General features: G+C 42.6%; 1 protein-coding gene across 1 annotated transcript in view; it reads right to left on the bottom strand.

The window, feature by feature from the left end:
• Nucleotides 1–27,295, bottom strand: part of LOC141098245 (sorbin and SH3 domain-containing protein 1-like) — a 529,519-nt gene that overhangs the window by 313,373 nt on the left and 188,851 nt on the right. The window contains exon 4 of the mRNA XM_073585871.1: nucleotides 2,369–2,439. The gene's annotated coding sequence lies outside the window, so the exon portion shown is untranslated. The remainder of the gene's footprint in view (nucleotides 1–2,368; nucleotides 2,440–27,295) is intronic.

Raw genomic sequence — 27,295 nt, 5'->3', positions numbered from 1 at the left:
CCCATTTATGTACCCTCTTCGTCCCCATCTAATTGCAGCTTGCTGGACCAAAGACCGATTATTTTCCAGTTAAGCCAAACATGGCCTTCCCTGCCAAGAAGACAGGTACCCCCAAGTCTTACATCAATCACCATCATATAGGTGAGACAGCTAATGTCTACCCTTGTACAGAAGGAAGTCTAATAAGTTATATGCAGAACATCATGGAAATGAGTAGGCTTCTGAGATTTAAATGTATATTGTACTGTACATTGGCAGAGAAATATTTATTCATTGTTCTGTAACTTCTGTAGAATAATTGTACCCTTATGTAGAATACTTTTGTCTTGTTTGGGCATGAAAGCAGTTTCAAAGATCATGTAATCTACTCAAAGCCAATGTGTTTAATAGCTGTCTTTATTTAAAAAAAATTGTAATGTGAAATGACATGTAAAGCAAAACACTAAAGTTTTACTTTATAAAAATCTAAGATTGCCTAATTATCTGCATCGTATGAACCAACTACCAAAAGGCTTATTAGCTCAATGTTCCAGCAGGAAAAAAATCATCGCAAAGTTTCTAAAAGTTTAGTTTTCACCAACAGCAGATTGATTACTTTTGTTAGTAGAGTAATGCATAATAATTTTAAAAGCTATAAGCATTTCTATTTATTCCTTTAGTTTAGCCAGCATGGCGGTGCTTCCTATCTATTCCTTTAGTTGAGCCAGCATAGCGGTGCTTCCTATCTATTCCTTTATTTTAGCCAGCATGGCGGTGCTTCCTATCTATTCCTTTAGTTTAGCCAGCATGGTGGTGCTTCCTATCTATTCCTTTAGTTTAGCCAGCATGGCGGTGCTTCCTATCTATTCCTTTAGTTGAGCCAGCATGGTGGTGCTTCCTATCTATTCCTTTAGTTTAGCCAGCATAGCTGTGCTTCAAATCTATTCCTTTAGTTTAGCCAGCATTTTGGTGCTTCCTATCTATTCCTTTAGTTTAGCCAGCATGGCGGTGCTTCCTATCTATTCCTTTAGTTTAGCCAGCAAGGTGGTGCTTCCTATCTATTCCTTTAGTTTAGCCAGGATGGCAGTGCTTCCTATCTATTCCCTTAGTTTAGCCAGCATTTTGGTGCTTCCTATCTATTCCTTTAGTTTAGCCAGCATGGTGGTGCTTCCTATCTATTCCTGTAGTTTAGCCAGCAAGGTGGTGCTTCCTATCTATTCCTTTAGTTTAGCCAGGATGGCGGTGCTTACTATCTATTCCTTTAGTTTAGCCAGCATGGCGGTGCTTCCTATCTATTCCTTTAGTTTAGCCAGCATGGCGGTGCTTCCTATCTATTCCTTTAGTTTAGCCAGCATGGCGGTGCTTCCTATCTATTCCTTTAGTTGAGCCAGCATGGTGGTGCTTCCTATCTATTCCTTTAGTTTAGCCAGCATAGCTGTGCTTCCTATCTATTCCTTTAGTTTAGCCAGCATTTTGGTGCTTCCTATCTATTCCTTTAGTTTAGCCAGCATGGCGGTGCTTCCTATCTATTCCTTTAGTTTAGCCAGCAAGGTGGTGCTTCCTATCTATTCCTTTAGTTTAGCCAGGATGGCAGTGCTTCCTATCTATTCCCTTAGTTTAGCAAGCATTTTGGTGCTTCCTATCTATTCCTTTAGTTTAGCCAGCATGGTGGTGCTTCCTATCTATTCCTTTAGTTTAGCCAGCAAGGTGGTGCTTCCTATCTATTCCTTTAGTTTAGCCAGGATGGCGGTGCTTACTATCTATTCCTTTAGTTTAGCCAGCATTTTGGTGCTTCCTATCTATTCCTTTAGTTTAGCCAGCATGGTGGTGCTTCCTATCTATTCCTTTAGTTTCGCCAGGATGGCGGTGCTTCCTATCTATTCCTTTAGTTGAGCCAGCATAGTGGTGCTTCCTATCTATTCCTTTAGTTGAGCCAGCATGGTGGTGCTTCCTATCTATTCCTTTAGTTTAGCCAGCATTTTGGTGCTTCCTATCTATTCCTTTAGTTTAGCCAGCATGGCGGTGCTTACTATCTATTCCTTTAGTTTAGCCAGCATGGCGGTGCTTACTATCTATTCCTTTAGTTTAGCCAGCATGGCGGTGCTTACTATCTATTCCTTTAGTTTAGCCAGCATAGCTGTGCTTCCTATCTATTCCTTTAGTTGATCCAGCATAGCTGTGCTTCCTATCTATTCCTTTAGTTTAGCCAGGATGGCGGTGCTTCCTATCTATTCGTTTAGTTGAGCCAGCATAGCGGTGCTTCCTATCTATTCCTTTAGTTTAGCAATGCTTGTGATATTATTATGAGCGGTTGATGTAGAAATGAACATCCAGGGAGGCAGCAGCCGGCTACATTATTGTCATAAATAATTAATTAGAAACATCTCACCTTACTTGTGCTGCCATAGAAGTATGTCAGGAAACAGGTGTCTCGATGTTGCCAGTGGGTTACCAAAGAAACTACAAAATAAGATGGAAAATGGATTACACTATTGTATTGTGCAGTCAGTGGTAATGAAGCAAACTAACTGAGGACGACACTAGACAGAGAACAAAGTATAGAGCACAGATGCTGATATTTAACAGGACGGATCATATACAGCATAGAAATAAAACCACATGCAAAATAATCATGTACTGTATCTTCTGTACATTAAAAGATACCATTGTGACACAGTAATAACATTGACAATGACTAGTGATGAGCGACTGTGCTCGCATAAAGTATTATCTGAGCATGCTCAGGTGCTAACTGAGTGTCTTCGGCGTGCTTGAAAAATATGCTCGAATATATTTTCTATCCCAATGTAAAAATAAAGGTCCTGTGCTAGAGACACTGTTATGTTACCTATACAGCAAATGTACATAAAAGGGAATGTTTTAATGCACTTTAGATATATTGTACAGTTGCTATCAAATTTATTCAACCTTCCTGTTGCAAATTAGGTTTGTTAGCAAAATTTACAACCTTTCATCAGTTTGCATTATACCAAAGAACAACTTAAATAGCTGAAACACAATTTATATAACAAGTGATTGCCCCAAATTCATCATAAGATGTCACTATTTAGATGACTACAGTCTCACGATTATTAAACCCCTTCATGACCAGCATCTTTATTACTTAGTAGAATATCTTTGGCTGTTATAACCTGCTGCAAAAATAATGAATTGCCAGACACCGGCTTCTGACAGCTTTCTAGCCAATCTTAGCCCATTCTTCATGGGCAATAGATTCCAGTTCACTAGTATTTTTGTGTTGTCAAAATTGTGGTCCAAAAATGTAAGTGAAAAGATTATTGCCTTGCACGTACAGTGGGGAAAATAAGGATTTGATACACTGCCAATTTGGCAAGTTTTCCCACCTACAAAGAATGGAGAAGTCGGTAATTTTTATCATATGTACACTAGAGACGTAATCTTTAAAAAAAATCCAGAAAATCACATTGTATGATTATTACATAATTAATTTGCATTTTATCGCATGAAATAAGTATTTGATGCAATGGAGAAACAGAGCTTAATATTTGGTTAACAAACTTTTGCTTGCAATTACAGAGTGTTGCGGTCATGACTGGGACAAGCAAACTGTGATGTCCAACCAAGGTGCTCGCAGGAATGAAGTGGCTACCCTGGTGTTCATTGGAGCCTCTAGTGGTGAAGTCAGGGTAGTGCAGGTACCACTCCTGGTCAGTACTGCAGCTGCTGACTCCAGAGAGTCAGGTACGCTGACACTAATTTAGGCCTTAATTCAGACACGCCAGTATTGGATACTGGAACATGGAAATGGACCACGGGACCATGTTTATGCACTGGGAAACGGACCAGGGAACTTCGAGAACAAGACTGGCTGCTCCGGGGTTAGGGAACAGTATTCAGGCACTGGCCGCACTAGGACCAGGGGACGAGGTTCAAACACTGGCCTCTCCGGAACCAGGGGATGAGGATACAGGACTGACCACACTAGGACCAGGGGACAAGGCTCAGACACTGGCAGCTCCAAGACCACTGGACAAGATTCAGGAACTGGCCGCTCCAGAATCAGGGGATGAGGATACAGGACTGACCACACTGGGACCAGGGGACAAGGTTCAGACTATGGCTGCTCTGGGACCAGGGGACGAGGTTCAGGTGATGGCCACTCCAGGACTAGTGGACAAGGTTCATGGTGGCTGCTTCGGGACCAGGAGACGAGGTTCAGCAACTGGGAGCTCCAGTATCAGAGGACAAGGTTCAGGCACTGGCTGCTCCAGGACCAGGGGATGAAGTTCAGGCACTGGCCGTTCCAGGACCAGAGGACAAGGTTCAGGCACTGGCCACTCTGGGATCAGGGGATGAGGTTCAGGCACTGGCTGCTCCGGAACCAAGGGGTAAGCATACAGGACTGACCACACTGGGACCAGGTGACAAGATTCAGGCAATGGCTGCTCTGGGACCAGACGACGAGGTTCAGTTGCTGGCCACTCCAGGACCAGGGGACGAGGATACAGGAATGGCCACACCAGGACCAGGGGATTACTGACATAGGGCTGGCCAAACCGGAATCAGGGGATATCGTTCTGGATCTGGCCACACCGTGACCTGGGGACCTCATAACTAACTAGCAGTACATCTTTCTAATGATTCACTATGTTGCTTGGCGAATCACTAGGGGAGAAAGAGTCATTTGTACAAGATGGCCATTATGCTAAATGCCTCTCAGCTATATCCACGTACTATGAGTGCCGCTGCGGCACACACACAGACCAGGAAGGACAGGGAAGCAGTAGAATACCAGTGACCACGCTGCAGGGTAGGGGTGGTGAGTAAGCAGGCATCCCTGCATGGGGGGGACACACCATTCAGGAGCGCCAGCAGCAGCATTACACAAAGGTCAGACATTTCTTGTAGTTCTTGACAAAGTTTGCACACATTGCAGCAGAGATTTTAGCCCATTCTTCATACTAATCTTCTCCAGATCTTTCAGGTTTCGGGGCTGTCGCTGGGCAACATTGAGTTTAAGGGAGATTTTCTATTGGGTTCAAGTCTGGAGACTGGCTAGGCCACTCCAGGACCTAGAAATGCTTCTTACGTAGCCTCTCCTTAGTTGCCCTGGCTGTGTGTTTAGGGTCATTGTCATGCTGGGAGACCCATCCACGAATCCATTTTCAATGCTCTAACTGAATGTTTTACTAACGGTAATGTTTGAGACTGTGGTCCCAGCTCTCTTCAATGTTCTGGGATGGCCATCCCAGTCCCCAGACCTGAATATCATTGAACATCTGTGGGATGATTTGAAGCGGGCTGTCCATGCTCAGCGACCATCAAACTTAACTGAACTGGAATTGTTTTGTAAACAGGAATGGTCACAAATACCTTCATCCAGGAACTCATTAATAGCTACAGGAAGCGACTAGAGGCTGTTATTTTTGCAAAAGGAGGATCTACGAAATATTAATGTCACTTTTATGTTGAGGTGCCCATACTTTTGCACCGGTCAAATTTTGTTTAAATGCAGATTGCACATTTTCTGTTAGTACAATAAACCTCATTTGAATCCAGAAATATAACTGAGTCCATCAGTTATTAGATATATGAAACTGAAATAGCTGTTGCAAAAACCAAAATTGTTATAAAGAAAAAAGGTTAACATTAATAGGGGTGCCCAAACTTTAACGTATGACTGTATAGTGAGGGGTAATTATTTTTTCAGGGGCTCAGCAAAGGGCAGATATTTTTATTATTCAGGAGCATTATAGTGACACTGCTACCTTTAACCCCTTTCCGACAATGGACGTAATATTTCGTCCATGTGACCTGAGACCTAAGTCCCAAGGACGGAATAGTACGTCTAATGCGATCAGCTGTGCTCACCGGGGGAGCGCAGCTGATCGAGGCCAGGTGTCAGCTGATTATCACGGACCACCCCCGACACGTTAACCCCTGGCACACCGCGATCAAACATGATCGCGGTGTACCGGTGGTTAAAGGAAGCATCGGCAGGGAGGGGGCTCCCTCCGTGCTTCCCTGCGACCCCCACAGCAGCGCGATGTGCAGTGCCACTGCGGGGGGTCGCCTTCCCAATCCCTGCAGGGAGCTGGCATCCTCACTGTCCGCAGAGCGCAGGCATGCGGAAGCATGCAGCAGTGCCTGTGACAGATCGCTGATCTGTGATGTGACAGATCAGCAATCTGTCACAGGACAGTGATGTCCCCCATGGGACATTATAATAAAGTGAAAAGAAAAAAAAAGTGTAAAAATAATTTTAAAAAATCGCTAAATAAATTAGAAAAAAAAATATTCTCTAATAAATTCATTTTTTAAAAATAAAAAAATAAAAAAAAATAAAAGTACACATATTTGGTATCGCCGCGTCCGTAATGACTCACCCTATAAAACTGTCCCATTAGTTAACCCCTTTAGCGAACCCCTTAAAAAATAAAAATAAAAAACGAAGCAAAAAATAATGATTTATTATCATACCGCCGAACAAAAAGTGCAATAACGCGCGATCAAAAAGACGCATATAAATATCCATGGTACCGCTGAAAATGTCATCTTGTCCCGCAAAAAATGAGCCACCACACAGCGTCATCAGCAAAAAAATAAAAAAGTGATAGCTCGCAGAATAAAGCGATGCAAAAATAATTATTTTTTATATAAAATTGTTTTCATTGCATAAAACCGCCAAAACATAAAAAAATGACATGAATGAGGTATCGCTGTAACCATACTGACCCGAAGAATAAAACCGCTTTATCAATTTTACCGCACACGGAACGGTGTAAACGCACCCCCAAAAGAAATTCATGAAACGCTGGTTTTTGTTCATTCTGTGTCCCAAAAATCGGAATAAAAAGCGATCAAAAAATGTCACGTGCCCGAAAATAGTACCAATAAAAACGTCAACTCGTCCCGCAAAAAATAAGATCTCACATGACTCGGTGGGTCAAAATATGGAAAAATTATAGCTCTCAAAATGTGGTGATGAATAAATTATTCTTACAATAAAAAGCGTCTTTTAGCGTGCGACAGCTGCAAAAAATAAAATCCCGCCATATATAGTAAATCAAACCCCCCGTTATCACCCCCTTAGTTAGGGAAAAATAATAAAACTAAAAAAATTATTTCATTTTCCCATTAGGGCTAGGGTTAGGGTTAGGGCTAGAGTCAGAGCTAGGGTTAGGGCTAGGGTTGGAGTTAGAATTGGGGGGTTTCCACTGTTTTGGCACATCAGGGGCGTTCCAAACGCGACATGGCGTCCGATCTCAATTCCAGCCAAAAAAGTTAAATGGCGCTGCTTCCCTTCCGAGCTCTGCCATGCGCCCAAATAGTGGTTTACCCCCATATATGGGGTATCAGCGTACTCAGGACAAATTGCACAATAACTTTTGGGGTCCTGTTACTCTTGGGAAAATAAAAATTGGGGGTGAAAAGATCATTTTTGTTGAAAAAATTATTTTTTTAATTGTACGGCTGTACGTTATAAACTTCTCTGAAGCCCTTGGGGGTTCAAAGTGCTCACCACACATCTAGATATGTTCCTTGGGGGATCTAGTTTCCAAAATGGGGTCACTTGTTGGGGGTTTCCACTGTTTAGGCACACAGGGGCTCTCCAAACGTGGCATGGCGTCCAATCTGAATTCCAGCCAATTTTGCAGTGAAAAAGTCAAATGGCGCACCTTCCCTTCCGAGCTCTGCCATGCGCCCAAACAGTGGTTCCCCCCACATATCAGGTATCGGGGCACTCAGGACAAATTGCACAATAACTTTTCCAGTCCAATTTCTCCTGATACCCTTGGTAAAATAAAAAAATTGAACCTGAAGTAAATTTTTTTGTGAAAAAAGTTAAATGTTCATTTTTTTTTAAACTTTCAAAAAATTCCTCTGAAGCACCTGAAGGGTTAATAAACTTCTTGAATGTGGTTTTGAGCACCTTGAGGGGTGCAGTTTTTAGAATGGTGTCAATTTTGGGTATTTTCTATCATATAGACCCCTCAAAGTGACTTCAAACATGATGTGGTCCGTAACAATAAAATGGCGTTGTAAAAATGAGAAATCGCTGGTCAACTTTTAACCCTTATAACTTCCTAACAAAAAAAAATGTTGGCTCCCAAATTGTGCTGATGTAAAGGAAACATGTGGGAAATGTTAGTTATCAAGTTTTTTGAGTGCCATATCTCTGTGATTTAAGAGCATAAAAATTCAAAGTTGAAAAATTGCGAAATTTTCAAAATTTTCGCCAAATTTCCATTTTTTTCACAAATAAATGCAAGTTATATGAATTAAATTTTACAACTAACATGAAGTACAATATGTCACGAGAAAACAATGTCAGAATCACCTGGATCCATATAAGCATTCCAGAGTTATTACCTCATAAAGGGACAGTGGTCAGAATTGTAAAAATTGGCCCGGGAGTTAACGTGCAAACCACACTTGGTAGTAAAGGGGTTAAAGGTATCATGTGGGGATGTGTAGAAAACCGGAGAAGATGAAAGTTTGCAGAGATGAGCTGTGGATGAGAAAACTGATCATGGCGTCTTGCCAAGATGAAGATGGAAATAAAGAGACCGACTCCAGAGACAAATGTTTTTGTGATACTGATCAGTTCTTAGATTTTTATTTATGCTAAGAGCATTAAAGGAGTTGTCCAAGTTTATGATGAGTTTTCATTTTGATACAGGAAAGATGTATATCTTTGTACCGTGTTAGCCAGTAGATAGAAAAATATTCAGGATTGAGAGTCCTTATCTATGAACTGGTCCAATGTTTATATTTATGTTTCTCCCTCTCCCATATTGATAGTTCTGATTCACGTCACTTGTCTTATCTATTGCATTTTTTCTAGGCTGTATTGTGCATAAATAAGTGACTTCAGATTTTGTATTAGTCTAGCCTGATGAAGAGACCTGAGTAGTCTCGAAAGCTTGCAATGTGTTACCATCTTTTCAGTTAGCCATTAAAAGGTATCAACTACTGAGGACTCTCAATCCTGAATATTTTTGATGAGTTTTCAGTAATTTTATATGACTGCAGACTTCTGAATTCTTACAGGGCGCACTGCACACTGTCAGGATTCTCTCAAGCCGGTGATTTGCATACATGTGGTCACATGCCAACTAGACATGTATGGCCTCACTCAATGAAAATGAAGTGAGTGAAGCCGGACACATCTAGTCGAAATGTGGCCAGAAGTATACAAACGACATACTTGTGCAAGAGAGAATCCTAAAAGTATGCAGTACATGCACTGTGAAAATGCAGAAGCCTGCAGCCACCTATAGTGACTGCAGACTTTCATCTCAAACCTGGACGAGCCCTTTAATTATAAAATGAAGCCCAGTAGCCAATCCTAGCCTGTGGAGGGTAAGATCGACTCAAGCAAGTATCGGCATATCCAAGGAGAAAATATCATGCATTTTGTGAGGGAGCTGATACTTTGGCATCATTGGACACTGCACGACGGTAAGGATCCCAAGCATATTTCAAAGACCATCAAGGCTTGGTTTCAGAAGTCCTGGAAGATTAGGGAGGGGGACGTTACAGTATTTGAGTTGATGTATAACTATTATTTTACTATGTTAATCTGGACATAAACCCATTAGCTTCTATGCATCTTCATTTTGCCATCCGCCCTTGCTTTTGTGGTGTGGTGTTGTCCTAGTGTCATGCATTGCTGGGGTAACCGGCTGGGCCAGGTGACCTAATCATGTGCTCAAGTGAAGTGCATACTAAGTGCTGGCCCCTGGATGACATAGCAACATGGCAGTGACGCGCCGCTACATTTGGCAGGCAATTATTTCTAATTAACCACTCTATATAACGCTGCACACTATGTGCCATATTACCTCCTGACGAAACTGCGGATGGGTGGTGAATCGCGCGTCGAGGTGTGCAACAAATGTTTCTCATTTCACTATGACCTCAGGTAATTGCTATCTTTGACTTGTCAACATGATATATTCCGTATATATGTCCTGGGAATGATACTCATGGTCAAATGGTGCAGGTACATAGATTTTGGAGGCTATTAAAGTCACTAACATTTTCCCACCAGATATATTTGTATAATTTATTATTTTGACATACACAGTTGATTTTGATAGGGTATTTACCCATTTATTGGGAGATTTATATCCCTTTACACTTATGTGTATGCCATTCATACTTATTCTATGTAGCCTTTCATATGTACTGATTACACTGAACATGTATATTTGGGTGCACAATTATTCTCGTGCTTCTGTTTTTATCCATTACAATTTTTATACAATTCTGTGGTTACCTACGTTAGGTTATCAATTTTTTATGAGGTTTATGAATTTCTGTGTAAATAAGCTTTGATAATATTTTGGTATATTTTGTATCCCATCGTTTCTGTTTAAACTCTGTAGGTTATATATTCGTTGTATGAAGGGATTCTAGATTTTATAGAGAATCACTATATGCTTCAGGGACGTTACAATCACCTGACTTGAACCCATAGAAAGTATTTGGTGGGATTTGAAGAAGGTGGTTGCAACACACAATCTCGAAATATTAGTGAACTGGAGCCCATTGCCCATGAGTAATTGGTGAATATTCTTCAGAATTGCTACCAGCAACTGGTGTCTGGCTATGAATCACGTTTCCAACAAGTCATAACAGCCAATGTGTCACGTCGCCGTCAGACTCGAGGCCTGCTGTCCCGGCCTCGGCCACTAGGAGGCGCCAGACTGTCACGTTGCCGTCAGACTCGGGGCCTGATGTCCCGGCCTCGGCCACTAGGAGGCGCTGGACTGTCACATCGCCGTCAGACTTGGGGTCTGCTGTTCCTGCCTCGGCCACTGGGAGGCGCCGTGGTTCGCCCCAAGTGATGGCGGCGACAGAGAAGGGGCTCCTGCGCAGGCATCTGATGGACGCAGGCTCCGCTCCTCTGTCGGTCACGGAGGGGTTGGTGCATCGCCATCTAGCCTGGTCCTTGGGGGCGGTCCTGATGACATCATCAGTCCGGAAGCCTGTGAGGGATGACCAGATCTCTCAAATACCTTGGGACTGGTCTTGCAAGCCGCCGAATATATTCTTGGTTCCCCTATGTGCTACTGTGTGATTTGCTATTGTTTGACTCTGACCTCAGCCTGGATTTCTGACCCCTCTACTGCCTGACGATTTTGTACCTCTGCCACTCTCCCGGTTTGTGACCTTGGCCTGGATATTCGACTCTGCTACTGCCTGCCGTTTTTGTACCTTTACCGCCCTCCCGTTTTGTGACCTTGGCCTGGATTCTCGACTCTGCCACTGCCTGCCGTTTCTGTACCTCCGCTGCTCGCCCGGTTTCTGACTACGTTTTTGGTTCCCTGCCTTCTTCCCTAATGGCGTCCGTACTGCTCTGGCGCACTGCTTCTAGACAGCCACCCCCTGGGCCTTGCTACAATTCCAGATCCCTGTATAGGGGTTAAGGGTCTTGGGGTTTCTCGGGGTGCTGTCCCTACTGCAGCCCAGATCCGCGGACGGACACTACACAATGGAGCTCTGCTGAAACACTTCTCATGTAGAGGATGAATAATTCTGACACTGACTACTAATTAAAAGCGGTATTTTCTTTGAATATGGAAAAAACACCTGTTATATTAGTTGTAATGAGATTTTCAAATTGTTTTTGTTTCATTGGTTTGTTGCAAACAGCAGAAAGTTTATAAATTTGGCCACTTAAACCTATTTTGCAATGGGAATAGTACAACGGTACAACATATCCAAGATACTGTAAAACATTCCCTTTACTGTTTAGGTAATAGAATGCTATTTCGGTCTCAGGACACCTTTTTTACACCTTGACAGAAAATATTAAGTTACCATAGCATATATCCCTGGGACTTTTCAATAACAGGGAAAACTGTTTAAGTGATACTCTAATTTAGCCACAGTAATTAAAGGGTTGTCCGTGACTTTAGGGACCTCTGCCAATTAGCTGATCATGTTGTCACTGGCAGCCACATGTAGCAGCACCACAGCTATTCATATGCCATAGGGACAAAAAAAATAAAGTCATCTACATATTACACCTACAGGAGCTTTTATGACACCCCACTGAAAATCTACAGTCATAAATATGGAGTTGGTCCCTCATTTGGAGCTATAGCAGTTTCCACTCTTCTGGAAGCCTTTCTACGAGATTTTATAATATCTGTGGGAATTTTTGCCCATTCATTCAGAAGAGCATTAGTAAGGTCAGTCATTTATGTCGCCTGGCTCACAACCTATGTTCTATTTTATCCCAAAGGCGATCAATGGTATTGAGGTCTGAGCTCAATGCCTTTCATTTAAGTTCTTCAACAGCAAACTCACCCAATCATGCATAATTGGACATTGCCTTTCGCAGTGGGGTATTGACATGCAGGCACAGAAAAGGGCCTTCTCCTAACAGTCCTCACAAAAGTGGAATCATGTAATTGTCCAAATGTTTGGTATGCTGAAGCTTTAAAATTTACCCTCACTGGAGCTAAGGGATTTAGGCCAATTCCTGGAAAAAAAGCATCCATCTTCCACTAAACATACAAGTTGGCACAATATAGTTAGCCAGGTAACGCTCTCCTGGCATCTGCCAAACGTAGTCTCATCTATCAGATTACCAGATAAAGGAGTGTGATTCTATAGAACTTGTTTCCACTGGTCCATAATCCAGTGGCGAAGTGGTTAACATTACTCCATCAGACGCTTGGCTTTGTACTTGATGTAAGGCTTGTATATGCAGCTGCTTGGCCATGAAAACCTACTGTATATCATGCAGCTTCCAGACCACAGTTTTAGATATCTTGTTAATGTCATAGAAGCTTTGTAGCTTTGCAGTTACTAAGTCAGCAGGGCTTTGGCGATTTTTATGTACTATGCTCCCCAGCAGTCACGACCATGCTCTGTATTTTTACATGGTCTCCACTTTGTGGCTAAGTTTCTGTGGTTCCTAAAGCACACTTAATTGTGGAATAAGAGAAGAAGTTTCACAAACTGACTTGTTACACCGGTGACGTCCTCTTACAGAACCACGTTTGAATTCAGTGAGTTCTTTTCGAAGACCCAGTCATTCACTAGTGTTTGTACAGATAGACTGCATGGCCAGGGACTAGATGTTAAACACCTGCACTCGTACTGAATGAAAACCTGAATTCAATGATTAAGACCTGTGTACCAATACTTTTGTCAATGTTGTGTCCCCATCAGCAGCACTTTCAGGTCGCAATAGCTCCTTGAGAAAGTTGGCCACCTTTTCCCTGCACTGCTCCTAGGCAAACATTTTTTACAGAGAAGTGCATTGGAAGTGCTATCAGGGGAAAATATGTCTTCTTGAAAAAATATTTTGACATGTTAAAAGGCTTATCCTAGATAACCACCGCTTTCATTGCCTTGTACCTACAAATAATCATGCAGCTGTAGTAAATTTCTAGATGAGCCTGTATATAATGCAATGTTGGCTTTGAGGGGCATTTTTTCCCTTCAAGTAGCAAATGTTAATCAGTTGCATACTAGGAAAATTCTGATCCAAATGCTGCCTGGGAATTGTGTTTTATGCTTTGCCAGAGTGTACTGTAGAAGCCATGTGAGACTGATGACATAATCAGCATGAGGGAGTGAGCAGCACTTCAGACGTTCTCGTGTCTGCAACAAGTGGGATGAATCCAGTGAATTACTGCAAGAGTGGATTTAATATGAGATCTCTCTCTCCTTAAATCGAGGAAGTAGCAGGTGCCGCTAAAATCTGAAAATGGTTACATTTTCAAGCACCTAGCCCCAATCCGTGAAATGTGGGAGCAGCATAATACCAATCTGAAAACCATTTTTTTTTGAGCCACATGAAACCTCAAAAATCAGTTCAAATCTTGTTTTAAGATTGTGCAATACCTCGTGTTTATCGATGTGCTAGTTATCACCACTGGTTGGACAAAATATTTGAAATGCGAGATCCTTGTTTTTCACTCCAGGAGACTGCAATGCACGAGGGCCGATAGATCTGCATTGTTCAGTGTTGCGAACCCCTGACGGATGGAATAGATTAGAAGAATGGTGCACAGTGATCCATCCTACATTGCAATTGAAATCAGATGTCACATACCAAGCCTCATGTAGACACTTTCAACATTGTGTCTTGCAAACGTCTTCTGACGGTTTCTGTACATTAGGTTAAGGCCGAACATCCAGCTTCATGGGTTCAATTATTCTCACGCCACAGCTCTCAAAGGCTATCATGGTGCGTAGCAGGTTGGCAATGCAGGACTATCCTCTTTAGCGATGAATCACGATTTTATCACACAAAGATTACCATTAGTGATGAGCGAACGTGCTCGGGTGCTAACCAAGTGTCTTTGGCGTGCTTGAATAATATGTTCAAGTCCCTGCGCCTGCATGTCACTCGATTACCACCCGAGCATGTTCAAATAACACCTTATCTGAGCATGTTCACTCATCACTAATCTAATATATACTTATCTGGTAATGTTTTCACATCCTGTTCTGTCCAGATGTGTCTGGATCCCAGAATTCCAAGCGGCAGAAGTTCACTGATCACCATATTGGGACACCCAAGTGATGAGTGTCTCAATATGGAAACTGCTGGTGGTACCACCAGCGGAACACATTGCCCCCCCCCTTCCACACACACACACTGTATATGCCAGGTCAAAGAAGAGATGACATGAGAGGAGAAGACAGCAGATGGGGGAGAGAGAAAGCGCACAGGGGTGAGAGAAACAGAGCACAGGGGGGAGGACAGCTCAAACAGGACAGCACATGAGGGGAGAACACAGCACAGGAAGGAGAGAGACAGCATACAAGGGGGATAGCACATGGGGTAGACAGATCAATGAAGAGATCACAGACGGGAGAAGTCAGCACATGGGGAAAGAGTGGATAGATGGGTGACCATATGGGGGAGAGATTCTCAACGCTGCAAAGCCTGCTCCCATCGTGACATTACTGCCCTCCCGATGCGATAGCATCGGGCCTCCTTCTAGTTACTATATATTTGTTTGGAGACCATATGAGCAACACCATGAAGAGGCCTTCACAAGGGAAAGTCCTACTCCTGTGAATATGGTATGGGGTAGCATAACACATGGTAGCTGAACCCTAGTCTTCTATCCAGGTACACTAGCAGCTTGGCTTTACAGTTTCTTGGTCGATAAACCAGCGGTAGGCCAATTCTTCGAAGTGTCCCAGGAGACATTCTTCAACATAACAACACCAGACCACACGTTATTTGTACTACTTTGAGAAGCCTGAATCGTCAAAATATGTGTCCATGGCCTGCAGCATCTCTGGACTTGTCTCTCCTTGCGCACATCTGGTTTGTCATTGGTCGGCGATTGCAAAGGGAGCCGTTAGCAGCAGATCTTGATGATTTGCAAGTGCATTCAACGTGCATTTACCGTGGCAGAACATTTGTTAGACAACCATTAATAACCTGATAGCAGTCAAAGCATGTACCATAAGTGCTTGTATTTCTGCATGTGGTTCTCTAATTTGATACTATGATATTGAATAAATTGAGTTGTTTTAAAAATGTTGCTTCCATTTTTTTTTCATAATTTCCATACCATCAATGAGTCCGTGAATCCTGTGATGTCCAGAATTCCATGACATTTCCTTTATTTGTGTTGAGGAGTGAAAATCTGCATTGTTAAGACAAAATAATTTTTGGTTCCGTATAATTGTTACACAGGAACCTGTTTGCAACATTTCTGGTGAAATTCTGACTTCAGAAGGCAGCATTCCAGGAAAGCAGGTATTCCATATCTAGCTATTAAGGTAATTTATAATGCCTAAAACAAGATTTTAGTCTGAATTCAGACATCCGTGAAATACGGTTCGGAAGCAGACCTTGATGTACAGACTCAACAGTCTCATAGGCATACATGAGGCTGCTGAGTTCAGCTTAATAGACCTGTAACCAGATTGTCACGACTCTTGTCGGGTGTCCGGATACTTCTCTGTCCCTAAAGCTAGGGGCGTCCTAGCTTGCCCTGTTCCTTGGATTACTTCTGGTAAAGATGCCAAGGCCACGTACCTTGCCTTAGTTCTTGAATTTTCCCTCAGTCTGTACCCTTCCCCCACCCAGTGAAGAGGAGAGTAGTAGTGTACCGTTATACACCAAGCAGACTAACAAGGTAATATGAACAGGGATAACAAAAAATAACAATCATACAAATATAGTCACACATGTAAGAGAAGAATGCACCGGGGAGTGGAGGATGGGGTTAAACCAAAGCAGGAGAATAAAATGATTTATCACATACTCAAAGCCTAGTAACAGTCACAGATAAATCCACCAAACGTCTTCTTCAATAACAACCACCAACAACCTCAGGCCACGCGCAAATGCTAACTCTGACAATGAGTGCTAGCCAGGACCCAGTTTATCTAAGAGAGGAGAGTGGCTAACAGTGCACATGTGAGAACCTAAATGCAGGAAAGCTTCCAGGAGCTCTCAACTGAAATTAACCCCTGCACTGCTAAAGAAACCTGCACCGTTTACTATGAAGGTGCTTCTTATCAGTGCAGGAGTAGGAGGAACCAGACACTGTGGTCTTCTGGCTCCTCTCTGTCGAGGTTAACCCGTGACACAGTTTTTACATCACGGTCCACATAAGGACCATGTTACAGATGTTTTTATTGAAAAGATTTAAGTGTAAAAAACAGTGTTGAGAAAGAAACCGTATCATCAGTATGAACAGTAAATACTTCCGATAAAATTCACAAGGGCAAATTTGGTAACAAAACTCAATCACTGCAAACAAGAGAATCTAAGACAGTCTGTTATTTCCATCACTGCAATGAATAAGCCTTGTGTGTGTTTTAGTAATAATCTTTCACTAACATTGTAGGAAACACATGATAATCATCATCTGCTGTCTTGTAGATCTTTGTAAAGTCACATCTGCCTGGAACAAAATGCAGGTTGTTATGGGATTTTAAAAAGTAAACCTTAAATTACTCTCTGTGCTCCATTCAGTAGGTATTTCAAGGCAATAAGATGATTTAATGGTAAACTATGCCTAAAACAAACCAAAATGGGTGTAAATGTAGAAGGTGCAGAAGTAACAATTATACTGTTGCATTAGTGCACGGCGACCCCATCGATTTTTTTTTATGATTATTATTAAGTTTTTAAGTTTAAGTTTTTGACTTTTTGTGTACGCATTTGTTTCATTACCCTGATGAAGCTTGTAAGAGTGAAACATGTTGGGGAGGCTCTTTCTCTATTTTAATAGCGCTTTTTTACTCAAGTCATTAGTCATAAGAAAATAAGATACAATCCCTGATGGCTAGATAATGGACGGCAATCCTTTTGCTTTATGCTAGTTATACAATTTAAGGCTATTGGAGCTGTGCAGGTAGTGACAAATAGGTAGATCTATCCACATGTACATGACAATTTAATAATTCAACTAGTGTAGCAATTTGACCACTTGGGATACATTTAAACATAAGTAGACCTAATAAGGAACAGAGTGCAATTTTAAAGTGCACTTTAACATATGAATTGCACTACTTACTCAAATTTATTAATTTACTGTATATACTCACGTATAAGCCGAGATTTTCAGCCCATTTTTTGGGGCTGAAAGTCCCCCTCTCGGCTTATACGTGAGTCATACGCCGGGGGTCGGCGGGGGAGGGGAGCGGGGGTGTCAGATCATACTTACCTCCCCTGGCACGTCTCTACAGCCCCCCCGCTTCTCCCACGGTCTCTCTTCCTTCCTTCAGCAGACACGTGGTACCGCTCATTAAAGCCATGAATATGTGCATATTCATGACTTTAATGAGCGGTACCATGTGACCGCTGAAGGAAGGAAGGGAGACCGTGGGAGCAGCGGGGCTGCAGAGATGGCGCCAGGAAGGGTTTAAGTATATCCAATATTCACCTGTCCCCGGTCCATCGCTGCTCGCCGCTGTCTGCCGCGTCCTGTGTCAGTGATGTTCAGGTAGCAGAGGGCATGATGATGTAGTTAGTGCGTGCAGCGCCCTCTGTTACCTGAAGTCACTGACAGAGGACGCGGCAGTCAGCGGTGAGCAGCGATGGACCGGGGACAGGTGAATATCTCAGGTACCGGGTCCTGAGCCAGCAGCAACACCAGCACCTGGCCCCCATAGCACGCCGGTGTCCGTGCCTGCTCAGGACCCGACACCTGGCCCCCAGCGATGACAGGGATGTAATTTTTTTTTATTTGCAGCAGCAGCGGCAAATGGGGCATAATCTATGGAGAATTTTATGGGGCATCTTATGGGGGCATAATCTATGGGGCAGCTTATGGGGGCATAATCTATGGAGCATTTTATGGGGCATAATCTATGGAGCATCTTATGGGGGCATAATCTATGGGGCATCTTATGGGTCATATTCTATGGAGCAATTTATGGTGCAGCATATGGGGCATAATCTATGGAACATAACCTTTATGGAGCAGCATATGTGGCATATTATTCTAAGGAGCATCTTATGGGGCCATTATTAACCTTTATGCAGCATTATATGGGGTGTATTTTGTATGGAGCATCTTATGGGGCCATCATGAACTGTATGGAGCATTATAATGGGCTCCTGATTCAATATGGATATTCAAAAACATTTAACCTACTGATGTCTCAATTAATTTTACTTTTATTGGTATCTGTTTTTATTTTTGAAATTTATCAGTAGCTGCTGCATTTTCCACCCTAGGCTTATACGCGAGTCAATATGTTTTCCCAGTTTTTTTGTGGCAAAATTAGGGGGGGTCGGCTTATATTCGGGTCGGCTTATACACGAGTGTATACGGTAACTCATCAGTCAATTGCGGGATTATCCTGATGATTGATGGCAGCCGAGATGTGTCCTGTGACAAATTGGTGGCAGGCAGCGGTGGGATCTACGTGATCTCTCCAGTGTTCTCCTTGACACTGTAATATGGAATATACCACGTACACGACATAACCTCATACCTAATATAGCTGCGACATATAACTATACCTACCAGGTATATGAAATATAACTGCATGCTTAATATGTACATAACAAAAAACTAAATGGATCAGCAGCACCTCCTAACAAAATGAGTCAAATGTGAACAAGGGCAAGTCGCAGTGTGTTTCCAAGCAAACATATGCAGCCACACACATATTATATATGCAGATATACAGTGCTCCGCAAATGCTTTAGGCAGGTGTGGAAAAATTGCTACAAAGTAATATTGTTTTAAAAATAGAAGTGCTAGTAGTTTATTTGTATTAATTTATAAACATTTAAAGCGAATGAACAAAAGAGAAATTTAAAGAAAATTAATAATTGGTGTTCGTTTTCCATTCAAAACTGCAGCAAAGCATCAATTCTTTTAGATACACTTGCACACAGTGCTTGGGGAAAGTCAGCATGGACATATTACAAACATCTTGGACAACTAACTACAGATCTACTGTGAATGTAAGCTTGCAGCAATTCTGCCTGCTAATTCAATTCTACACACTCAATAATGTTGAGAATAGTGGGGGCCCTATCTGTGGAGGCCATATCATCACTTCCAGAACTCCTTCTTCTTCTTACACTGAAGATTGTACTTAATAATATTGCCTGTATCCTTGGGGTCATTGTCCTGCTGCAGAATAAATTTGGAGCCAATCAGATGCCACCCTGATTTTATTTCATGATGGATAAGCATCTGCCTGTATTTGTCAGCATTGAGGACACCAAAAATTGGCAAGGTTAAGGACCATAGATGCACTGGTCGGTTGTGCAGCCAATGAAAGACACTTCATGCTTACTTCCTTTTGAAAGAAGATGATGTTCAGCAGTGCAATCAGCTCATAACTGGCAGCAACCTGTGTATCCCAGCTATGCTCACCTCCTCTTCAATAAAGTTTGTCAAGAAGTGGTCTTCATGGTAAAATTGCCACCAAAACCCATAACTTCATCTTGGAAACAAGACTAAGTGACTCAATTATGCATGAAACCATATGAACTAGAGTGCTGAAAAAGAGCAGCAGGTACTCTGGACTGAGGAAACACAATGTGAAATATTTAACTGTAACAAAAGGCAATTTCTTCCCTGAAGGATTGGATTATGTGTGCAGGCAACAGTGAAGCATGGTGGAGGTTTCTTGCAAGTTTTGGATTACATTTCAGAGAATGGAGTTTGTTCAGGATTAATGGTGTCCTTGATGCTGGGAAATACAAGCAGATACTTATCCATCATGCAATATTATCATGGAAGCATCTGATTGGCACCAAATGAATTTAACAGCAGGACAATGACCCCAAATATGCAGCCAATGCCATTAAGAACAATCTTCAGCATGAAAAATATGGAGATTTGTTAGTGATGATCTGGCCCCCAATGAGCCATGATATCAACATCATCATGTCTGTCAGGGATTACATGATGAGACAGAAGAATTTGCAGAAGCCTACATCCATAGAAGATTTGTGGTTAGTTCTCGAACTTGTTTGGAACAACCTCCCTGCCGAGTGCCTTCCAAAACTGTGTGGAAGTGTAAATAGAAGAACCGATGGTTTAATGCTGTTTTGAACGGAAAGAGCGATCACACTAAATATTGATTTGATTTACATTTTTCACTTTGCATATTGTTAACTGATAACAATAAACTATTAGCAGTTTTTTAAATCATTGTTACTTTGCAGCATATTTGGCTCACTTGCATAAAACTATTGCACAGTACTGTAGTTGTGGATATATTACAAACAAATGCAGCTGCACACTAAGTGAACTAAAATATATATGAACATTGAATATTTACATTTTGATGTGTCTAACAGCCGCGAATCATGCAGCCACGGGGACTTGAACATAATACTCGAGCCCCCCGCGATAGTTGGATAACACCCGAGCATGCTCGGCTAAAGCTGTATCCGAGCACACTTTCTCATTACTAATAGGAACCTACACTATCAAATGTAACGCTCATGGTCCAAGGCTTACAATTTTAAAGGGCATGTATGATACAACACTAACTAAAAACAACCCTAAACCGATTTCCACTAATCTGTCTCTTGTGTTCACCTAAAACTGACCACGTGTCTCCTGACTTGAACACAACAGCCTCCTAAGCATATTTGAGGTTGTCAAGTTCAGGTTAGGAAAATTGCTGCCAATCCTTACACCGAAGTCGATAATCGGACGGTGAATCATAGAAGTGTGAATGCACCCTTAGACAGAATGGAGGAGTACTCAGTCTAAAGGTACTGTCACACTTAGTGATGCAACAGCGATCCCGACCAGCGATATGACGCGGTCAGGATCGCTGGTGCATCGCTAAGTGGTCGCTAGTGAGCTGCCACACAGGCAGATCTCACCAGCGACATCGCGCGGTCGGGGGTCGTTACTTACCTGTCAGACGAGGCGATCCTGACGTCCTCCAGCCCGCGTCCACGCGTCGCTCATCGGCGCCACAGGAAGCCCAGCAGGAAGCTGACGACGAGAAACGGTCCAGGACGTTCTCGCGCGATCAGCGATAACCAGCGGGGGAGTGGTCGGAGGTAAGTATCAGACATAGCGATATCGCTGCTATGTCACAAAAAACAGTGATGTTATAGCGATATCGCTAGCAATATCACTGCTACGTCACAAAAACCAGTGACGTTATAGCGATATTGCTAGCGATATCGCTTATTGTAACAGGCCCTTAAGGGTATAGTCAGACGGCTGTATAGATTGGACTTATATTTGAACGCAGTGCACGGATTGGCTGGCGGCTCTCCTGAGCTGAGCGTGACAGCTGCATAGAAATACATGAACCTGTCACGACAGATCAAGAGAGCCGCCAGCCAGTCCGTGTACTACGTTGCGATCATGTTCCGATTGAAACAGCCATCTGACTGCGCTCTTACATACTGTATACTTTTATATATGAGTCATAGTCAATATAGCAGCCCTATAGTTAACATTTCACATATTCAATGATCATATATACCTCTTTGTACTCAGTGTGCATTTTTTGTAATAAGCACATGACATTTAAGTGCATACCTAACATACTGAAACTTGTAATGTTATCAACCAAAGTGCAAATCTGTATTTGTAGCTTAGAGCAGAATAACTGTAACATCTGCTCATGAAATATCCAAGCAATGTGATCAGAGAAGTATTCTCCTTGTTTTATGGTTAAAATGGCAGGACACTTACTTAGGACTCAAGTCGTCTGGGTGATGTAGTCCCATTTTCGCAACCCAAACCTGCAGAATGTAGATGCTGGAGAGCCTAATGTACCACAGTACCGCACAAAACAAATTCTGTATTTATCCTGGCAGGGCAGAGTGTTTCTAAAGAAAAGATCTTGATTGGGCTTGCACAGTAAGGTACACAAAAGGAACAAATAGATACATTAATAGGTTTGCAGCTGGGATGCATTGCTGAGACAAAAACACATTCATTGCAATAAAAGAATGTGTAATGTGTTTCCTCAGGAAAGGTGGCACATACTCTGGGTACTTGGCATAAAATGAACATATTGTTTTACATTTTTTTTACATGGTTTTACTATTTTCAGTTAATTGAATATAATATCATTATAATAAACATTTTCCCATTATTTTATTACAAGCATATGAAAGGTTTTATTGTCTGCATCACTTCAGAACAATTCTCACACACTGACATTTTTGTTTTCGTTCTACCAACTTCCAAGCAACTTTTTTCCAACTTGTTGCGCTTATGTTTGCACTTTGGTTTGGTTCTGTTGCTGTGTATAATCACGGTGTTAAGTGTGTTGTTACATAGGCTGCAGGATTCATATACAGTACGGTACATTGCCTGTACTAAACGAGTTATCACTGTATTACATATGACTGCAGGTGACTGCTTTGCCTGTACTCAGAGAGTTATCACTGTATTATCTTTGGTGTTACATAGGACTGCAGGTGACATCTACTTCATTGTTTTTACTCAGAGTTATCACTGTGTTATCTGTGGTGTTACATAGAGCTGCAGGTGACATCTACTACATTATCTGTACTCAGTTATTAGTTGTTATCTGCAGTGTTACATAGGAAAAACCCTTTAATTTCATATTATAATCGTCGTTCTTATTCAGTTCTTCTTTTTTTTTATCTAATTTTAGAGAGGTATTTGAAAACTACTCTTGTGTGACACTGAAAAAAAGCATAATTTATGCTGGAACCCCCTTCATTGTTTCATAAATCCCCAATATCTTCATGGTAATCTAAAGAGTGCGGAGCAAGCAGGACAATAAATACTATAACCAGCGGTGAAGAGTGAAAGCACAATAATAAGAGCTCTTTCTATTCAGCCCTAAATAGAGTTCATCTCCGTTTACTGAACAAAATAAAGATCTAGAAAGGAAAGGTTTCATCATTCTTATCCGGACCAAAACTTCCTAGAATTCAGGATTTGCTCGGCCACGTTGTGACCCCTAGCAAAGTCAACAATTCAGCAATGCTGAGAATTCTCTGTGCGCAGAATGAGGGCATGATTTTCTGTGACTCCAAACATGAATATATAATACACAATAATCCATGTGATGAGGCTATAGGAGTATCCGCTGTTTCACTAAGCTACAATGTGACACAATGACCGAGTGCAAAAGGACATTCCGAATCTTTATTGGCAAAAAAGATTTACTGTAGTAAAATGTGTTGATTCTCATAAACCATTCTAGCTGGGCGGCTCCGCAGTATATTTATCATTCCAATTTTGTCCTGGGTTCCTAATGCTAGAGATTGGAAAGGGGCTGTGCTATGTAAAGCTACATTATTATTATAGCAAATAATTATAAAGTATTTTTATTAATACAGAATACATTGGATAATATTTTTTTACCCTGATGCCCAAATTAAGAAACTGCTATGGTGTGATCTAAATTGTTTATTTAATCAAAATCAGTATGAACACAAATTGTCATGATTCCTCCTATCAGTGTCGTGCATGGCAGCTCAGCCGTCAAATCTGAGGCGTGCTGGGTTTTCTACAGGTGTCTCCTGCTCAGAATGTTTCCCAGGCTATTTAGCTGGCTGTTTGCCTCTTAGCTTTGCCAGTAGTGATGAGCAAGTGTGCTCGTTACTTGAGTTTTCCGAGCATGCTCGGGTGTCCTCCCGAGTATCTTGGGCGTGCTCGTAGATTATGTTACCCCTCTGATATGAGCTGAATCCCTGCATGTGTTCTGGTTGTCTAACAGCCGCAAATCATGCAGCTGCGGAGACACAAACATAATCTACGAGCATGCCCAAGATACTCGGGAGGACACCCGAGCATGCTCGGAAAGCTCGAATAACGAGCACACTCGCTCATCACTATTTGCCAGTTGTAGCTCTGATAAGTTTGGTGTGTGTTTGCTTTGTGCATTGAGTTCTAGTATTTTGATCTTTGTTGTCCGAGCTTGGATTTGCCTTTGATCAACTGTTTGCCTAACCCTTACCAAAATTACTAATGACCTACTTACAGTCAAATCAAATGGACAATACTCTATACTCCTGCTTCTAGACCTGTCCTCTGCATTCGACACAGTTGACCACTGCCTCCTACTACAGATCCTCTCCTCCTTCGACATCAAAGACCTCGCCCTATCATGGATCTCCTCATACCTTTACAACCACACATTCAGCGTCTCCCACTCCCACACCACCTCCTCATCCCTCCCTCTCTCTGTTGGAGTCCCCCAAGACTCTGCTTTAGGACCCCTACTCTTCTCAATCTATACACTTGGTCTGGGGCAACTCATAAAGTCCCACGGATTCCAGTACTACCTTTATGCTGATGACAATCAAATCTACCTCTCTGGCCCAGACGTCACCTCTCTGCAGTCCAGAATCCCAGAGTGTCTATCAACCATATCTGTGAAGAACACCGCACTGTGCTTGCTCACTGAGCCAGTGCATGTGTCCTGAGTGTCAGGATCCTGTCAGTGCCGGCGTGCAGCCTCCGCTGAGCAGGGACTCACCCGCACTGTAGGGGTACCGGGGTCAGGTACAGCCAGAAAGTACCGATGCACAGGACCTGTGGATGCTGAAGTTTAGCAAGCAGGCACGGGACCTACGGTCATGTGACTGCAAGGGGGCAAGGCTTAGCGTCCTGCTTAGTGAGATGGAAAGACACTATACAAAATTACTCAGAGTCAGGCAAAACGGGGTTCATGCACAGAGATAGCCGTAACGTACCAAGGATGAGACAGAGCGGATAGTCAGGGCCAAGCAGCAGTCAAAACCAAACAGACATAGAAGGTACCAAGCAGAATCCAAAGCAATATCCAGAGAACAGACCGAGTCATACACAGATTATCAAGCAACCAGAACACAGCAAAAACACACTCAGGGGTCACCACACTATGCCAAGGGCAAGAGTATAACTGACAGGGATGGGAGCATCCTGAGGCTATAAGGAGCCTCTCCCAGAACCAGGGAGAGGCCACAATCATAGCCCCAGGTGTGCAGGTAAGCCTGCACCGGGATCACAACCTTTAACCTCAGAAATGCCAGTCATCAGCACTGGTTCCAGACATTAACCCCACATGTGCGAGTCAAACCTGCACTGAGATCATGACAATATCATCCTTCTTCTCCTCTCGCCTCCTCAAGCTCAATGTGGACAAATCTGAACTCATCTTTCCTCCATCTCACAGATCTTCCTTACCCGACCTAGCTATAACAATTAATAACATCACGCTTTCCCCAGTACCGGAAGTCTGCTGCCTCGGAGTAACCTTTGACTCTGACCTGTCCTTCAAACCGCACATCCAAGCTCTTTCTACCTCCTGTTGCCTACAGCTCAAAAATATTTCCAGAATCCATCCTTTCCTCAACCCTCAATCTACTAAAATGCTTGTGCATGCCCTCATCATCTCCCGCCTCGACTACTGCAACATCCTTTTCTGTGGTCTCCCTGCTAACACCCTTGCACCTCTCCAGTCCAGCCTTAACTCTGCTGCCCGATTAATTCATCTCTCTCCTCGCTACTCCTCCACTTCTCCCCTCTGCAAATCTCTTCTCTGGCTCCCATTCCCTCAGCGTATCTAGTTCAAATTACTAATTCTGACCTACAAGGCCATCTATAACCTGTCTCCCCCATCTGTCTCTGTACTAATCTCCCGATACCTTCCCTCACGTAATCTTTGGTCCTCCCAAGACCTCCTTCTCTCCTCCACACTTATTCGCTCCTCATCCAACCGCCTCCAAGACTTCTCCCGAATTGCCCGTCCTCTGGAATTCTTCGCCCCAACAAGTCCGACTATCAACCACATTTGGATCCTTCAGACGGAACCTGACAACACACCTCTTCAAGAAAGCCTACAACCTGCAATGACCCCGCTACCTCCTTCTCTCTCACTACTACCGGAGATATCACCTCAACCAACACCAGAACTGCTGCAATCCACCAACCTACTGTCTCCTTCCCCACCATCCTGTAGAATGAAAGCCCGCAAGGGCAGGGTCCTATCCCTCAGTATCAGTCTGTCATTGTTAGTTTGTTTACTGTAAGTGATATCTGTAATTTGTATGTAACCCCTTCTCATGTACAGCACCATGGAATCAATAGTGCTATATAAATAAATAATAATAATAACCCCTTTGTCTTGATCCACTACCTTTTTGGAATACTTACCACGGACTGTGATCTGACTACAACTTTGTCTTACCCCTATGATCATGACATACCCTCCTGGCTTTTGACCTCAGACTTCTTGACTTCCCCACCTCACAGCATGTCCATGAGTAGTGACTAGCATCACACAAACTACACAGACACTGTCTGGCTGCCATATTGATTGCCATTATGAAATCCCGAAAAATATGCAAAAACACCTACCTATCTATCAATACGATGTAAATACAACAAAGGCTAGAATGATGAAACATCACAGAAAAAAACTGAAACTGAGATGTAGTGTAAAACCAACAGAATGGATTAAGGAAAGTCAGTCCAGATGTGTAAGGTTTTGGTAGATGTCATTGAAAGGTAATAGGGAGACCTCTACAGTCTGTAAGGTAGATATACATGGAGTATTTCCGTCCTAAAATAACATTTTTCTCCTAACCCTAGTTAAGCACCGGCATTAATTAAGCTTTAAAGGGGTTTTCCCACAAACAAAGTACATTTTACTCAATAGAGAATAATAACTTACACAGTTAGATATGTTTAAAAACACATTCCTGTGCTGAAATAATCTTATACATGTGTCTCTGCTATGTACTGTGTAATGGCTGCATCTGACCGTGCAGGAACATGGTCTTAGCATACCATCAGTCACATAACAATCGCGGTCGTAGAGGGTACCACCGCTATAGGGGCCTTGGGGGGGGCTGCTGATGTGAGCACGATATTCAACTGAAATGCATTGTGGCACAGGGAACCGCCAGGTTTGTGCA

Source organism: Dendrobates tinctorius, unplaced genomic scaffold (genome assembly GCF_039654945.1).
Source record: "Dendrobates tinctorius isolate UK_male_01 unplaced genomic scaffold, ASM3965494v1 ptg000089l, whole genome shotgun sequence".
Classification (NCBI taxonomy): domain Eukaryota; kingdom Metazoa; phylum Chordata; class Amphibia; order Anura; family Dendrobatidae; genus Dendrobates; species Dendrobates tinctorius.
Note: the sequence above shows the minus strand (reverse complement) of the source record. Positions and strands in the feature narration are given on the sequence as shown.